The 14,854-nt window shown below is 39.1% G+C and overlaps 1 non-coding gene across 1 annotated transcript; it reads left to right on the forward strand.

The window, feature by feature from the left end:
- The first annotated feature begins 11,299 nt into the window (after positions 1-11,299).
- On the forward strand, positions 11,300-11,406 carry LOC122744761. Its single transcript, XR_006355108.1, has one exon. It is a non-coding gene; the product is annotated as a U6 spliceosomal RNA (small nuclear RNA).
- The last annotated feature ends 3,448 nt before the right edge of the window (positions 11,407-14,854 follow it).

The following is a 14,854-nucleotide window of genomic DNA, read 5'->3' on the forward strand; positions in this document are numbered from 1 at the left end:
AAAAGTATTGAAGATGTCTCATCTGCTGTAAAATTTTTCTAAGGATTGATTTGATTGATAATATTTCTTCCAAGTCTGCAACACTTCTTAAAAGAACAGGGAATCTGGCTGAGTATTAATCACAGTCAAAGCTGAAAATAGCACAAAGCAGCAGGGGCTCTACCCCAGATGCTGACAAAACTCCAAGCTTCAGCCCCCAAGATTCCAGAAGAAAGCATGCTTCTCATGCTGTTTTGTCCCAGTGGAGAACACTCAATCAACCTGTTCTCTCTGTAGCTTTCTCACCTTGCCCTCAAGATATCACTCCTCAGAGTCCTGTGTCTTTCAATCTCCTCTGCTCTTCCCCCTTCCCATCAGCTGTTGATCTCGAGATATGTTCCATGTTGGATGCCCAGAATCAGCTGGATTGGTATTAGAGTACTAGTTGCCCTGGATGCAGTTGCTCTTCTTCTCTTACACTGCTTTCCTGTAAGAAATTCACCATTACCTTATCCTTAGGTAGTCTCCATTTCTCTTGTGCTGTCTGGAATCCTGGTGTGTGTGTGTGTGTGTTTCTTTTTCTTATTTTTCTTCTGTGTCTCTGTGTCTCTGTCTCTCATTCTGTGTCTCTGTCTCTGTGTCTCTGTCTCTCTCTCCAGTGATAAAATTATTAGATTCAGAGTCAGAAACCAAAGATCAAGCCACTTATTGTGTGGCCTCACTTCTCCTTTCTCTGGCTCATTGTTTTCTCTCTGATAAATGAGGAGATGGACTTGATGACCCTAAATCCCAAACCTCTTCCTCTAATATTCCTCCCAATCTCTGTTCTTCACTGAAACCTATCTCCATCAGGAAGATACCACATCTCTTCCATTTCTAAATCTCATTGCGACTTCACTCACACAATTTGGCACACAAAGCCTGGAGGCATTTCCCCACTACCACATTCAGACAATTCCTTGGTTCCTATCCCTTAATAATCACCCCTCTTCCTTTAAAGTTCACTCCGCCCTTGTTGTCATCTGTGGAATTCAATATCTGACTTCAACCTTTTCCACCCTCAAACCTACCCCTTCTAATCCCTTGTCATTTCCAGTCTTAATCAACTCAACTCCCACAAACTTTTTGTCTTATCTATTTTGACTGTGCATGGGCATAATGCTACCTTATACACACCACCATCCCCCAGCAGAATTTTCTCCAGGTGTTAGAATTTCAAGTTATAGATTTAAAAATACCTTTTTTACTTCTCTCCTTAAAGTCTCAAATAAGGACCCCCAAGCCAGACAAGAGTAGGGGCACTCCTCCCCTTTTCTATGAATAAACTGGAATTTACTTTTGCATGACCTGTCCCATTTACTACCTCATGGGAGAGAGGAACAATCCTTAAACTCTGTTGGCTTAGCTTTAAGGAATTATTATGACACAGCTGAAATGTTTCTATTTGAAAGGCTGCCCTCACTGCTTGCAGAGGCTACTTTTCAATGGAAGGCTTTATTTTTAGAAAGGCAAAATGCAGGCTTTTCTATAAATAAATCTTTAAATTTCCCATCACCTCAAAGCACCTTGGGTACACACAGACCCATTGATGCACTGCACATCTTGTATTTATAAGGTCTGTCTCAACCATTTGTATACTGGTATGAGGCACTGAGACATTGTGTAGAAAAATTAGGTTACTTATAAAATATATTGAACTGTATGGAACTGAAATTCTAATTAAGGCATCAGAAAGATAAAGAATTGGATAATTCATATTTTAACTACTTACCCAGGAATAGAGATCAAATGGTCTTTTTATCGCATTTATCCTAATAAATATACCAGAATGGTGGTACAACAACAACAATAGTAATAATAATAGTAGCATTTATACAACACTTTAAATTTTTCAATGTGATTTACAAATACTACTGCATTTTATACTCACAAAAACCCTGAGAGGTAAGTGCTATTATTACCTCCATTTTATAAATGAGGAAACTGAGGTAGATGACTTACCCAGAGTCATGCAACTTGTAAGTGTCTGAGGCCAAATTTGAATGCAGGTCTTCCTAACTGTAGGTAGATTCAGCACTCCATGTACTGTGGTGCAATATATGGCCAATCAGGTGCTCATTTTCCAGTAGGTTACCCAGGTCTTTTGTTTATCCTTTTATATGCTGATCATTCCTTTTATTCAGACCACTACTCCTTTTAAGGAAAGGAAATACAGGAAAAGGAGAGGTGATTTTGTCATCATGAAGAGCTGTTGGGATGAACATCCCATCCAATAAATCAGATTACAACTGGTGTATGACTTAATAGATTGGTTGCCTGAGAAACAGAGAGATTAAGTGTCCTGGCAACAACAGCTAAGCAGATAGTATAAGACAAAGAATTGAAACCCAGATCTTCCTGAGTTCAAGTCAAATAATCTATCTACTATGCCACATTTCCTTTATGGGGCTTTAGAATGGGGGTGGGGGGAGTCAATTTAGCTATGCATTAGTAATAGTAATAAAAAGAGTAGGGCCATTAATACGGGAAATTGAAGAGTGGTGACAGTGGGGGTTGAAACTATTGGCTAAACTGACCTTTGGGGATTCTAATTATCTGGTCAGTCATTGTCTACTACCATTACAACAAGATAAAATCTTGTAATGACAAAACCATAGAACCATGGAACAACAGAGCAAGAAGAGAACTCACAAGTCATCTAGCTAAATCCCCTTTCCCAATGCATGAATCCCCATCCCCCCAACATTCCTACAACTTCAGAAGACAGGCCACCCATTCTCAGACTGCTCTAATTGTTAGGAAGTTAAATTAAGCCAAAATCTCTCTCTTCATAACTTCTACCTTCTGGTCCTGGCTCTGCTCCTTGCAGCTACAAGTCTTCATAAACTTCTGCTGAACATAGGCTCCCAAATATTTACACAGTTACCATTTGACCCTAGATCATCTCTGGGCAAAATAGCTACTTTAGGGACAGAGCCAAGATGGCAGAGGAAAAGCATTAAACGACAGATGTCCTGACACAAATACCCCCCCAAACAGCCATAAAACAACCTCAGGAGAAGCAAAACACACAAAAAGATGGTCTGAGATTATTTTTTCAGCCAAAAACAGCTATGCTGGGCTGCAATCGTGCTGACACACTTCCCAGGCTGGCTGCACTAGAGAAACTTACCCCTGAGGCTCCAAATCAGCTGCAGCACCAGCGTCTTCTGGACTAAGCTTACAGTCAGGTGAGGGGGCTGAAGAGCTGGTGGGGTGGAAAATACAGGGGTATCCGCAGGACCCAAGGAGGAATTTGGCTATTCCACCCAAGAGGAAAACCAGGAAGATATTGTGAGTGGCAGGAGGCCCAGGTGGACAATGGGCACAGGCTCATCAGAGCTAAGAACCACAGCACACAAAATTTTGCTGGCTGGTTAATTAGCAAGTTGGCTTGAGTTTATCTTCAGGACCAGAGAACAGGCCAGGCAAGAGAAAAAATGCCCTCCCTCAAGCCAAAACACCTGGGACCCTCTGAAGCTTGGAATATAGCTTGGAAGTAGTACGAGGGAGTTAAAAGTCAAGTAAAAGATGGCAAGATGAGCAAGCAAAGAAAGTTGAGAATTATTGAAACTTTCTTTAGTGACAAGGAAGATCGAGGTGCACCCTCAGAAGAGTATAGCAACCTCAGGACACCTACATCCAAAGCTTCCAAGAAAAATATGAATTGGTCTCAGGCCATGGAATTACTCAAAAGGGATTTTGAAGAGAAAGTAGGAGAGATAAAAGGAAGATTTAGAGAGGTGGAGGAAAGAATGGAAAGAGAAGTGAGAGCAATGCAGGAGACTCATGAGAAAAAAGTCAACAGCTTGAAAAGACAAGTGGAAAAGGAGATACAAAAGCTCTCTGAAGAAAGTAATTGCCTAAGGATTAGGATTGAACAAATGGAAGCTAGTGACTTTATGAGAAACCAATACACAATAAAGCAAATCCAAATGAATAAAAAAAAAATAGAGAGAAACATGAAATATCTCCTTGGCAAAACAGCTGACTTGGAAAATAGTTCCAGGAGAGATAATTTGAAAATCATTGGACTACCTGAAAACCATGAAAAAAAATATGAGTTTAGACATCATTTTCCAAGAGATTGTCAGGGGAAATTGCCCTGATATTCTAGAAGCAGAAGGTAAAATAGAAATTAAAAGAATTCCAGAGTTCCCAGGTCAAGGAGAAAATATTTTAAGCAGCTACAAAAAAGGAATTCAATTTCTCTAGAGCTACAGTAAGGAAAAAGCAAGATCTAGCAGCATCTACATTAAAGAACCAAAGGGAATGGAATATGATATTCCAGAGGGCAAAGGAACTGGGACTACAGCCAAAAATCACCTACCCAGCAAAACTGCGTATAATCTTTCAGAGGAAAAAAATGGTACTTCAATGAAAAAGAGGACTTTCAGACATTTGTGATGAAAAGACATGAACTAAATAGAAAGTTTGACTTTTAATACAAGACCTAAAGAAACATAAAAAGGTATCAGGAAAAAGATATCATGAGGTATATTAAAAGATCAAAGTGTTTACATTCCTGCATGGGAAGATAATATTTCCAACTCATAAGAAGTTTCTCAGTATTAGGGTAGATGAAAGGAATACACTTAGAGGACACAGGTCTGAACTGAATATGAAGTGATGATATCTGTAAAGCATTTATTTTTTGTTTATCCTTGTTTTGGGGGGGCAGGCAGGGTGGGGTGGCTTATGTCTGGGGCTGGATTTGGGCTCAGGGCCTCCTGGGTCCAGGGCTGGTGCTTTGTCCACTGTGAGAACTAACTAACCCAGGATGGCATCTTTAAAATAAAGTTAAGGAGTAAGAGGAATGCACTGGCAGAAAGGGAAAGGGAGAGGTAGACTGGGGGAAAATAGCTCACATAAAAGAAACAAAAAAAAAGCTTATTCAGGGGAGGGAAAGAGAGGGAACGAGTGGGGGAGTGAGTGAACCTTACTATCCTTACTATAATCAGAATTGGCTCAAAGAGGGAAGAACATACATACTCAATTGGGTATAATATATTTTGCCCTGAGAGAAAGTGGGAGCAGATGGAGATAAGGTGGGGGGGGGAAGGGAAGAAAGGAAGGGCATATTGGGGGAGGCAGCAGTAAAAGAAAAACACTTTAGAGAAAAGTGAAGATGTTCTGCATAACTGCACAAATATGACTAATATTGAATTGTCTGATTTCATAGGGAAGGTTGAGAAGTAAGTAAGAAAATTTAGAACACAGAATTAGCTGAAAGATCTTAATCTCATCAGAGTTGGCTCATGGAGCAAATAACATAGACACTCAATTGGGAGGAGTAATCTATATAACCCTATAGGAAAGTAGGAGGGGAAGGGGATAAGAAGGGAAGGATGAAAGAAGGGAGGGCAGAGCAGGGGAGGGGGAAGTCACAAGCAAAACATTTTTTAGGAGGAATAGGGTTAAAATATAGAAAATAGAGTAAATATCATGGGAAGGGAATAGGATGGAGGGAAATAGTTATGATGATTGATTATAATGGCAAAATGTATGGTACCTACCTTACTGGGCTATTGTGAAGAAAATTCTTCGTCAAGTTTAAGGTACTATATAAAGGTTATGATGAACAGGATGCTATCAGAAAAACCTGGAAAGGCCTACATGAACTGAAGCAGAGTGAAATGTACTGTATACAAAAGAATAGCAATAGTGTAAGATGATCTGCTGGGAAGCATGTGGTTACTTTCAGCAATGCAATGATCCAATATAACTCTGAAAGACTTATGAAAATTGCAATCCATCTACAGAGAAAGAACTTATGGTATCTGAAAACAGATTGAAGCATGACTTTTTTTTTGATAGTTCCTTAATCTGAAGTCTTGTTTTTGTCTATTTTCTCTCATTACTTGGCTAATGTGGAGATATTTTCCATGACTACTCATGTATAACTTATAGTGAATTTCTTGAGTTCTTGGGGGTGGGGGTGGGAAGGGAGGGAGGAAGAGTATTTGGAACACATAGTTTTTAAAAATTGATGTCAAAATTTGTTTTTACATGTAATTTGGACATTAAAATTCTAAACAAAAATATAGCTACTTTAGTGAATTTTAATATTACATAGTTTGGGGTATATTCATCACCTAGGTTGGCCTCCTTCACTGTATATTTTTTCAATGTTGCTCAGGAAATCAGATTCTCCAAAATGAACACAATATTTTCTTATAGTATAATGAGCACAGAAAAGAGTGGAATATTGAAATATCCCTTGTTCTATATGCTATACTCTTGCTAATATAGCCTAAAATTATACTGTCTTTATACTTTTGCCTCTTGTTTAATCTCATGCTCCCCAATGACAAGTGTAGTGGCTGCATTATATATAGCCTAAACTCAAATCCTGCCCTCTGACACTTGCTACCTGTGTGACTTCTCCTAAGTCACCTTGCTTCTCTCTGACTCAGATGGGTTAAAGAGTGATGATAATAAAATGTTGAATGTGGGGTTTAATTTAAATAATATATAAAAACTTTAAGGAGCTATTATCAATGTCAGTTATTGTTATTTCAGAATGCCTATATTTTACATGACCTTCTATCTAGGTATATTTTCACCATTCTATACTTGTATTATTGACTTTTGAACCTAAATTCCTAATAGGAATTTAAGTTTATTAGTTTTTTGCTCATCTCAGGTAATCAACCTTCTGAGATTCCTCAGAGCTATCAGAGAAGTCAGGCAGCCAGAGCAGAAAGGAAGAAGGATATATCTCAAAAAGCTGAGAGATAGCAGGATGGTATGTATGAAAAACAAATTTCTTACTCGTCCACATCATCATGTTGCCAAGAGCCAACCCTGACTTAAAACAGAATGAGTGTCCATGGTTTCCTTTTTGAATTTCTTTTGTAAAAAGCAGAATTCTATATTTCTAGATGTGCCTTTCACAGGCTAGATGAGAGGAGTGTTTAAACAATTTCACACTAAGACAGCACTCAAATTTAAGAATTATTTACTGGAAAGGAAGATTTTCTCTAGTTAATCTCTAAAGTCAAATCCATGAGGCTTTTAATCTTCTGCTTTCTGAGCTGGAGGATCAGATGACACAGCTGTAGATAGCTTCAAAAGTGCCTCACCATATCTTACCCTCTATACACAAGGTCCCAGGGATCCTGAACACATCCATCCCAGGGGGTGGACTTTCTGGTTATTAGGACTTCCTGAAGAAAACAGGTCACTGAAAGCTATCATTTTCTTTCTTTCTTCTTCTTTTTTTGGAAACAAACATTTATTTTATTTTTTCCAGTTACATGTAAGGGTAGCTTTCAACATTCATTTTCATAAGATTTAGAGTCCCAAAATTTTCTCCCTCCCTCCCTTTCCTCCCCCTCCACAAGACAGCAACCAGGTTATATATGAACAGTCCACAAGTGCTCTTTTTATCAGTTCTTTCCATGGTGGTAGATAGTATGTTATATCATTAGTGCCTTGGGATTTTCTTGGATCACTGTATTGCTGAGAGTAGTTAAATTATTCACAATTGCTCATTGAACAATACTGCTGTCACTATGCACAATGTCCTCCCAGTTCTGCTCACTTCACTATAAATCAGTTCATATGAGTCTTTCCAGGTATTTCTGTGATCATCCTGTTTGTCATTTCCTATAGCACAATACCATTCCACCACAATCATATACCACAGTTTCCTCAGTCATTCCTCAATTGATGGACATTCCCCCAATTTCCAATTCTTAGCCACCACTAAGAGTTGATATAAACATTTTTGTACAATTTTCCCCCTTTTTTCTTTTTCACGATTGCTGTTCTTAACTGTTTCCCTCCATCCTATTACCTTCCCCATTAGGTTTACTCTATTATCCATCTTCTTACATCTTATCCCTCTTCAAAAGGGATTTGCTTTTGTCTGTCCCCTCCTCCAATCTGTCCTCCCTTCTTTTGCTGCTCCTTCTTTATTCCCTTCCCCTGCTATTTTTCTGCAGGGTTAGATTACTCCACCCAATTGAGTGTGTATGTTATTCCCTTCTTGAGCCAATTCTGATGAGTGTTAGGCTCATTTACTGCCCAGATTAAATAGATTAGTAGGCACAACTGGGTGTGTTTATTAATCTCTCCTTGGGGCAACTCTTATGAGTTCAAGGTCTTCATTTACTGCCCTGCTCCTCCCCCATCTCTTCCCTCACTCCATAAACCCTTTCCTTTTTCTTTCATGTAGGATTTCATCCCATGCTACCTCTGTCCTTCCCCCTCCCCCAGTGCATTCCCTTCACACCTCAATTTAACCCTAAAGATGTCATCATGGGGCAGCTAGGTGACACAGTGGACAAGGAATCTACCCTGGACCTAGGGGCTTTCCATCCAAAACAAGACAGTCACCCACTACTTAACCCCAGGTATGTCTGCCAACTCCAATTTTTTATGGTTCTCTAGGGTCTTCTATTTGAAAGTCAAATTTGCCATTCAGTTCAGGTCTTTTCATCATGAATACCTGAAAGTCCTCTTTTTCATTTAAGTCCCATTTTTTCTTCTGAAAAATTATGATCAGTTTTGCTTGGTAGGTGATTCTCGGTTATAATCCCAATTCCTTTGCCCTCTGGAATATCATATTCCAAGACCTCTGGTCCTTTAATGTAGAAGCTGCCAGATCTTGGGCTTTCCTGACTGGGACTCCACAGTACTTGAAATCATTTTTGGTAGCTTGCAATATTTTCTCCTTGACCTGAGAGCTCTGGAATTTGACTATAATTTTCCTAGTTTACCTTTTAGGATCTCTTTCCGGAGGTGATCAGTGGATTCTTTCAATTTCTATTTTACCTTCTGCTTCTAAAATATCATGGCACTTTTCCCTGACAATTTCTTGGAAGATGATGTCTAAGATCTTTCCTTGATCATGGTTTTCAGGTAGAGCAATAATTTTCAAATTGTCTCTCCTGGACCTATTTTCTAGATCAGCAGTTTTCCCCCGAAGATATTACACATTGCCCTCTATTTTTTATTCATTTGGATTCTCTTTATTGCATCTTGGTTTCTCATAAAGTCACTAGCTTCCATTTGTTCATTCCTAATTCTTAGGCAATTATTTTCATCAGAGAGCTTTTGTACCTCCTTTTCCATTTGGCTAATTTGACTTTTCAAGCTGTTGACTTTTTTTCATGTCTTTCCTGCATCACCCTCATTTCTCTTTCCATTTTTTCTATACCTCTCTAAGTTTATCTTCAAAGTCCTTTTGTTAGTGCCTCTATTTCCTGAGACCAATTTGTATTTTTCTTGGAAGCTTTAGATATAGGGGCCCTAACATTGACATCTTTCTCTGAGGGTGCATGTCGATCTTCCATGTCACTAAAGAAACTTTCTATGGTCCTCACCTTTCTCTGTCTACTCATCTCACCTTTCTTTTACTTGGCTTTTAGCTCCTTAAAGTGGGGCACTGTTTCCAGGCTGCACTATCCCAAGCTTCAGAAGTCCCAGGTGGCATGATTGAAGGAGGATCAGGTTCTTCACTCACCTGGCCTGTTCCCTGGTCCATAGATGACCCCATACCATCTTGCTAATCAACTGGCTTTGTGTGTTGTGGTTATTAGCTCTGATGAGCCTGTGACCCTCTCCCACCTGGGCCACTGCTACTCAAGCCTACCTCCTGGTTCTCAGCAGGGGTGAAAAACCCAAGTTCTGCCTCAGCACCAGCATAGTCTCTTTTAGTCTCCCCCCCTGCCAAGGGCTCAGTCCTCTCACCAAACTATGATCTTAATTCCAAATGACACTGATGCTTCAGGTGATTCAGAGGCTCTGGGGGGGGTCTCTTTTTCTCATGAGGCCTTCCTGGGACTGGATCTGTGTCAGGGTGACTGTGAGGTTGGGCTCCACTCCTTTCTCAGCACAGCAGTTCCCTCCTTCTGACCTTCCAAGCAGTTCTTGGTTGGAAGATGATTTTAGTACATTCTTCTGTGGGCTTTGCTGCTCCAGGAATTGTTCTATGGCATTATTTCTGAAAGCTCCTTTTTTCAAGGAGCTTTATCCATCTCTTGGGAAGCATCTCTGATTTATAGGGTATTGAAAGTAAGGGGACAAAAAGCTAGAGAGCCATCAGAAATATCCATGAAGATCCATATTTAGTAATATTAACGTAGTCAGTCCCAACATCTTTCCATGCTTAACTTCTTAGCATTTTTTTTAATGAATCACAGAACCTCATATTTGGAAGAGACTTTAGAGACGACCTTGTCAAGCCTCTACTAAGACAGATATCCTACAATACTGCAGACATATGGATGGCTATAGTCTCTGCTTGAGATTCTCCAATGAGAGGGAATCCACTACCTTCCAAAGGAAGCCATTGTATTTATGATAGTTCTATTTATTCAGAAGGGCATTATCTAATCTTTCTAAACTCCCTTGATGCCTATCACAGTATCTTGCACATAGTGGTACCTGTTTGTGGAAAGAGAGATGTTAGGAAGGGAGAGAGAACAAACACAGAGATAAAGGCTCAGATCAGTTGCAAACCAAAGCTTTGCTCTGGATAGCATTGAAACAAAGATCTAAGAGTAACACATGCTTTATGCTGTCATAAACTCAGAGTCAAATGAAATTTGAGTGCACCATCAAATGAATTCAGAAAAAAATATTGCTCCTCCAATTTGAAAACCTTTAATAGCTTGATAGCTCCTAGAGTATTGTGTTTTATAAACCTCACAGGAACAATGAAGTTAGAGCAGTTTCTAGAGTGTCAACATGACACAGCCCAATAGTGTTAGAAAGCAGACCTTCCTATTTTCTGCCTTTGAGAGTTATAGTGATATTATGCTTTACTACCTTAATAATATAGTAGGAATAATTTTGTTGACTTAGCATAACTAATTCTTTTGTTATAGACCTTCATTATTTACTGAGTTGTTATTAGTAAGATATTTTCTCTAAGTTGTTTATTTTCAAAGATAAGTACTTGTGTGATATGATGCAGTAAACACACATGTGTGTTCCTAAACAACTTACAAACGTATGTAGACCCTTTGATAAGACAGATCAACAATGAAAAAATATTGCAAATAACTTCAGCATGTAATGATTAATTTCATAATAAACTATTTTCAACCTGAAATAAGGAAGACTACCAGAGTAGCAAACATTAAAGTCTTTAATTGAGGCAAAGGAATTGCAATTCAGGGTACCACACAGCACCAAAGTACTAGAGTGCTCAATAGGACAGAGGCAACAGAGTTTAAATCTCAACAGGGAGGGAGTCTCAGGGAAGGCACAGCCTTATGAATTTGCTATATGAGTTGCTTTGCATAAAATCTTAAAGTCCATAGAGAAGGTGCTCGCTTTGGCAGCACATATACTAAAATTGGAACGATACAGAGAAGATTAGCATGGCCCCTGCGCAAGGATGACACGCAAATTCGTGAAGCGTTCCATATTTAAAAAAAAAAAAAGTCCATAGAGAAGATTGGGCGAGTGTGGGGAGTGGTGACATATAATCAGAACAGCAGGCTCCAGGTGCAGCACTGGGGAAACCAGTTTGGACCTGCTCCAATAATGGGGTCACTGGGGTCAGTCTCAAAATAAAACTGAAATACTAGAAATTTTAATTATGTGAACCATGTGGATGAACTGATACATTTAACTTCCTAAAGGGTAGTAGTTTTGATATCTTCTTGGTTATAGAGCAATCACAATGTAGGCAAGTCAAAAGAGAAATTTCCCCTTTTCTTCACACCTTACTGTCTTTGACATTGTTTGGAAAATAAACAATAGTCTCCAAGATATCCTTTGAAAATTAATATAATTGGACACTTACATTGTCAGGCATGGTTGATTCCTTGATTTATTTAGTTTAGCTGGAGTTCTTAGAAGGGAAGGGTCTATGGGAGAGAGGTGGGAATCCTTAGAAAGTAACCAGCAATAAAACATTTCCTGAAATATAAAGAAAATCACATTACAGAATAAAAAAGGAAATTAATAAATAATGAAAATAAAGATGATGACAAAAAGAATCCAGCAGTCTCTATTTGTTTTGCTGCAGTAGAAGGGTGTAGGCATTAAAATTAGCCTGGGGCACCCAGAGCAGAGCTGTCCCTCCCGCTCTGTTTCAGCTGTGGGGGGCCACTGAGCCTGGCTAAGCTGTGTGGATGAAAAACCCCGGGCCCTGAGCATGGCATGGCACGGCCCGTGCGCACAGTGGAGAGGTGCATGAAAAATCTCATGGATACCATAGTTTGCTTCGCCCAGCTCCCAGCTCCCTGCTCATGTGGCATGGGTCTCAGCCAGCCCTGGGGCGGCCAGCCTGAGTTTCACCTGAGAGAAGTAGTTAATAAAAAGACATGCAGGGAGATGTAAGGGGGTCGCTATGGTACAGTGAGGGAACTTAGACGGTAAGGGAGGTTGACAAAGTGAAGGGGGCTTTGAATTAGAAGAAAGGAGCAGAGAAGCAGGGGGCTTTTCAGTAAGGGGGGAAGCTAGAAGAAGGTTGGTTGGTACAGAGATGCTAGAGATGCTGGGGGTTCACAATGGTAGGGAGAAAGGGGCCTTTCAGTGAGGGGGACGCTAAAAGAAGGTCGTTTGGTACAGAGAACCTAAGGAGACACAGGGGCAAGAAAAACACACCTAGAAGGAGACATATAATTTTGCATTTCTTTACCTTTATCTTTTACATTTTACATTTATTTTTATAAATAAACCCTGCTTTGATTATTTTAAATAAAAGAGGCTGTTTGCTTATCAATTTGGGAGGAGCCCTGTAGGATTTTATAAAGGGCCCATATTATGTTAAAAGCAGTCAGATAGCCAGCCAAAAGTCCACAGATTAGGCCCACCAGGAGCAGTTAGTTAAAATATTTTTACATTTGAATGGCAACCGTGAAGGGATTTACGGCCCACTTATAATTTTTCATATAGATATAATTTTTCATAGAGCCCACAGTTATAAAATTTACATATTAGGATAAGTTAATTTTTTTTACAAGGGTCATATGATTTAGAGAAGGACCCTTAAAATCATTTAGTCTGAACCCTGCATTTTTCAAATGAAGATACCAAGGGACAGAGATCTAATGTGATTTGTCAGAGTTCATATAGGTATCAAGTAACAGAGATAGGATTCAAATAAATAAAGACCAAATGTACCATTGAGCACCACACCAAATGAATACCAGGTCTTAGATCTAAGCATTAAAAGAATGACATTGGCAAGGATATAAAGTCAAGATGTTTGAGTAGGAGAATGCAGACAGCAGTGAGCTCCCTCAACAAACTCCTCCAAACAGATCTTGAATATGCACAGTATTTCATCCTCATGGGGGAATACAAGAAAGAGTTATAGGGAGTCAATCAGCATAATAGGCATTTGTTAGTGTGGTACTGAACATTGGGAGAGAGATTAGATTAACATGCACACATATACATATATGTATATGTGTATGTGTATACATATATACGTAGACAGATATACAAGAGTTGACTGAGAATGAGGAATCAGATAGGTGTCAGCTAAGGTTTCCTTAAAATTCTAGTTTATCCTTCATTCCCAAAGAGGACCATGACATCAAGGTGATGTCATGACATGCAGTGAATTGGAATTAAGTCAAGGAGAGCTGTACAAGGTCAGCAACCTCACTCTCTCCTCTAAAGCAATCTAGGTTCAGTGGTGAGATATATATCAGGAAGACTGGAGGTGGCCCCAGGATATTTTAAGGCAATTAAGGTTAAATTACTTGCCCAGGGTCACAAACCTACTAAGTGTCTGAGGTGAGATTTGAATTTAGGTCCTCCCAACTTCAGGGCCAATACTTTGTCCTTAAAATCAACATTGTCCAAAAGTAGAATTGTTGACTCATGAAATAAGAGTTTCCCTAACTCTGTGATAAGTTATAGGTGTAGAGAGGATTCCCCTCTCAAGTGTGAGACTTTTATCTGACTTTTGAGTCATTTCAAACTCTAAGAGTCTAAGATTTTAATTTCCTCAATTTCTTTTTTTCTACTTAGGCTTATACATTTTGTGTGGAGAAGAATTATATTACTTGCATAATAAGGCCTATTCCTCACCTATTGTTAAAAATGTTGAGCTATTCTTAGGAGAGTTACAATCCCTACCTTTTCCCTCCTGCATCCTGTACCCCCATGTTTGCTACTGTAGTGTAAAATAACAATGTTATTTACAATTTTTCCTTGGGGAGAAAGGAAGATAGTGACAACCCTTTTGAAATGATTTTCTGAGAAACATGAGGAGACTGGCAAAATCAGGCTAGGGTGGGCATACAAGTATGACTTTCATTCCACAAACATTATAAAAAGCATTGTGCTAGACTTTTGGTAGATACAATAAAATATACTATACTCTCCTTGCTTTCATGGAGCTCATTTAATAAAGGAGATAATGGGATCATAGGTTTTCTGATATAAGAGACCTTAGAGGTTATTGAGTTCAACCTGATCATCTTATAGATGAGGAAACTGAGATATAATTCAATATACTAAGAGTTAAAATTAATAATACAAAATACTAAGAACTGGACATAGTGAGTACATCACAAGTAAAATAATATACTATGCAAATAAGTATAAGAATGGGTTCCCGTACTCCCAATTAATGTAATCGTAACTTGACTGTAAACGTGTTCACATATGGTAAACAAGAGGTTTTATACTCTGTGAATGTCTCTATTGGTAGAAATAGTGTGTCTTCCTCAGTTGGCAGGATACATTATTCAAGTCCTGGGGCCTTCTCCCCCATCTCCATCATTCCTTCCCTTTTACTGCTGAGTTAAATCATTCAAGTCTAAGAGCATATTACTCTCAGATAAGAACAAACTATGGAATCCAAGCCCTAAAAGCTTATTCCCACTCCCCAAAATTTCCCTTCCTTTTCCCTGCT

This window comes from Dromiciops gliroides, chromosome 2 (genome assembly GCF_019393635.1).
Source record: "Dromiciops gliroides isolate mDroGli1 chromosome 2, mDroGli1.pri, whole genome shotgun sequence".
In the NCBI taxonomy this organism is placed as follows: domain Eukaryota; kingdom Metazoa; phylum Chordata; class Mammalia; order Microbiotheria; family Microbiotheriidae; genus Dromiciops; species Dromiciops gliroides.